Genomic DNA, 3,846 nt, shown 5'->3' on the forward strand with positions numbered 1-3,846 from the left:
TCTTCAAAATATCAGTTCTAAAAGCTGTTTTGATACCTCATTCTCCATGACAATCACTCTCCACAAGGGCATTCAGCAATTATGCCCCCACTCACCTGTTTTCCTGTTGCATGTTCTTTTGCCCCAGGCATATTAAAGTATACAAAAGTGACGTTATCATCCAACCCTTCTTTCTTTGCAGGAAAACTGTGAGCCTGCACTTCTTCACTAAGCCTCTCTCTCTTTCTGTATGAGTGTGTAAAGTGATGGGATTGATTATGTGGTTGTGGGTGATGGTATTTATTGTAGAGATGGTCAGTGTTTGTGGTGTAGGCCTGTCCTGTGGTCTGCAGGGCAGATCTGTTTCAGAAAGCCTGTATAAAGAGGGAGATGTGATAATTGGTGGTCTCTTTCCAGTTCATGTTGAAGCACGAGAGCCTGATCATGCTTTCACTCATACACAGCATGGTTCCCGCTGCCAAGGGTGAGTATAGTGTGAGTGTTCAAATGAACTAAAAGGCAGAGCTGTAGAGAAACTGTTCATGCATTTAAAATGCAACAATTTTATGTAGTTTTTAAAGGATTTTGCTAACCACAATTCGCCTATAATAAACTGTAAAAAGTGAAAAACATCGAATTAGTGTTTTTTATTAATTTATTTATATTTATTGGTGTAACTGAATGGAGTCAGTTAAATAGTATTTTGTATCAGTTAATGTATTGGGGAAAAAATAAATCTTATATTACACTGTAAAAAATAAGTGTACTTTTAACTGTAAAATTTTGTAAAAACGCTACGGAAAAAAACTGTTAATAGGTTAACAGTAAGTTCCCGTACTATATACAGGGAAAAACTGTAAAATATCTAACCAGACATTTCATGTAATTTTACAGTAAAATGCTGTTAATTTGACAGTTTTTAGAAGTAAAAATAACAAATCAATGTATAATTTACAGTCAAAAACTGTAAACTGATATTCCCAGAATTCCCTGCATGACCCTCCACATTTGAAAGTATTTTGTTTAAATAATCATGGTTTTTTAATAGTTTTTGTTATTAGTTATGTATATTTGGGCTTTATGTTACATCTTCTGTTGTTTAATGAAAGTTTAATGCATTATTTAAGTATCATGTGTGTTACCATGATGGTGTTTTGTGTTTGCATGAATGACTCTGTGCACCTTCTATATATTAGTATATACTTCTGCTTGTGGCGAAGCTACTTGTGATGAGCTTTGATTCTTCATGTGGCTTTCTCTTTTACCACCTGCATTAATATGGTGGTTGTCAGTATGTTAAAGGTACAAAACAGATTTTAATAGCAGTGTGCATTGTTGAATTTACTGATTTACATTCAAATTTTCTTGTTTGTAAATTACAGTTTTATACTGTAAAATTTACAGTTTTTGGCCGTAAATGTGTTTACAGTTTTTCTGTATTTTTTACAAAATTATTCTGGCAACCACAGCTGCCAAAATTATTTTGTAAAAACTACAGATTTTTTTTTACAGTGTACATTATGTCTCATTAAACTTTACATGTTTGTTTTCCCTCAGTGTTGACCTTCGTTCATACCGCTGGCTCAAAGCTATGATCTTCACAGTGGAGGAGATTAATCGGGACCCTGTCCTGCTTCCAAACATTACTCTGGGGTACCTGGTAGCTGACACCTGCCTAGCTGAGGGCACAACACTAAGTGCTGCCTTAGCTCTGGTAACGGGGCAGGAGGAGACAGTGTCGGGAGCAGAATGCAGTGGGGCACCAATGGTGCCTGTCATTATTGGTGACGCTCGTTCCTCTGCCTCAATAGTAGTGGCTGACACTCTGGGAGTGTTTGATATCCCCATGGTAAAATTAAGTGTTCTGTATTTTACAGATGAGATGAGTTTTGTTGTACTTATTTATTATATTATTTTTGAGCAACAATTTCAGTAATCAGAAATGTATAAATTTCAGTGAAATGCTTGTCTCTGTGCTTTGTCTGTACAGGTGAGTTATTTTGCATCCTGTGCTTGTCTCAGTGACAGTCGCAGATTTCACTCTTTCCTGCGCACTGTTCCCAGTGATGCTTTCCAGGCCAAGGCCATGGCCCGTCTGCTGCGCCTGTTGGACTGGACCTGGGTGGGGGTAGTTGCAGGAGATGATGAATATGGTAAAAGTGGCTTGCAGCTGCTTTTGAAAGAGCTTGAAGGTACAGGGGTCTGTGTGGACTATGTGGAAGTTATCCCAAAATCACATTCCCAAAGCAGGATCAGGCGGATTGTGGAAAGGATCCAGAGTTCCACAGCTCATGTGGTGGTGACCTTTGCCATTGGCCCAGACCTTGAAGTTGTGTTTAAGGAAGTTGTGGTGCAGAATGTGACCAACAGGCAGTGGATAGCCACAGAGGCCTGGAGCACCTCTATTCAGTATTCTGTCCCAGCAAGCATTCCTCTCCTGGCAGGTACAATCGGTTTTGCTCTGCGCCGGGCTGATATTCAGGGTCTTGATGCTTTTCTTGCCCGGCTGAACCCTGAGAAGCAGCCAAATGAACCATTTGTAAAGGATGTTTGGGAAGAACTTTTTGGGTGCTCACTGGCGCAGGACTCTTCATCCAAAAGACCAAAGTGCACAGGCTCAGAGAATGTGGAGAAACATGGACGCATCTACACAGATGTTTCACAGCTGAGAGTCACTTACAATGTGTATAAGGCTGTGTATGCTATTGCCAATGCTATTCACAACATGATGGCCTGTCAGCCTGGTGGAGGGCCGTTTGAAGATGGAGAATGTCCTGATGTGACCCGAATAAAGCCCAGACAGGTACAGATGGGAGGGGAATCTGAAAATATTAATTTTAAATAATATTTTAAATAATAAAATATGCATTTTAAATAAGGTTTTTATTTTATCTACATTAACCACTTTTAGAAGTAGAAGTGCTACTTTCAATTTTGACAGAGTTAACTTTTTAAATAAATCAAAAATAAATATATATACTGTGTTCTATCATCTTTCCTTTCACAGATTCTGCACTACTTAAATGCAGTAAACTTCACAACACCAGTGGGTGAGCTGGTCTATTTTGAAAATAATGGCGAGCCATCTGCCTCTTATGACATTATGAACTGGCATGTAGATGAAAGCGGGGCAGTGAATTTTGTCCAGGTTGGACAGTTCGATGCAGCCAAAGGTCCAGGCCAGGAGCTGAACATAAACCTTGAGAAAGTGGTTTGGGGAGGGGGCTGGGCTGACCAGGTAAGTGACTGTTTTTTTTTTATTTTTATCTGGGCTACATCGGTCTGTTAGCAGTGGTCTGCTTCCTGCTGGCCTTCTTGGCTCGAAAGCTTCCAGACAATTTCAATGAGGCAAAATTCATTACTTTCAGCATGTTGATCTTCTGTGCTGTGTGGATTGCGTTTGTGCCGGCGTACGTCAGCTCACCAGGGAAGTACACGGTAGCTGTAGAGATTTTTGCTATTTTGGCTTCCAGTTATGGCCTGTTGCTGTGTATATTCACCCCAAAATGTTACATAATTCTGCTTAAGCCTGAGAAAAATACAAAAAAGAACATGATGGCCAGATAAGGTTTACAAATGAAAGTCTTTTGTGAGGCAACATTTTTCCTGAGAGCAATATTTAACTTTGTAGAAATTTGCATATTATCACAATAACAACAACAAAAATGTGCATTAATCAGTTTGATGAAACATTCTAATCTAAATATTACAGATGTTTTGTTTGTATAGTTGTATATGTGTTTCGATGTACTGTGTCTCAGTAAACAATATTATTTAAATAAACAAAATACTGCTATCCTCAGTAAGCCTGCGCCTCTGAATGTGGGATGATGCGAACCCCCCCCCCCCCACCCACCCACACACAAA

The 3,846-nt window shown here is 39.2% G+C and overlaps 1 pseudogene; it reads left to right on the forward strand.

Moving 5' to 3' along the window:
* Positions 1-257: 257 nt before the first annotated feature.
* The window catches only part of LOC107670259 (extracellular calcium-sensing receptor-like), a 10,034-nt pseudogene continuing 6,445 nt past the window's right edge, over positions 258-3,846 (forward strand).

The sequence above is a fragment of the Sinocyclocheilus anshuiensis genome, unplaced genomic scaffold (genome assembly GCF_001515605.1).
Source record: "Sinocyclocheilus anshuiensis isolate Anshui unplaced genomic scaffold, SAMN03320099.WGS_v1.1 scaffold1017, whole genome shotgun sequence".
Lineage (NCBI taxonomy): Eukaryota > Metazoa > Chordata > Actinopteri > Cypriniformes > Cyprinidae > Sinocyclocheilus > Sinocyclocheilus anshuiensis.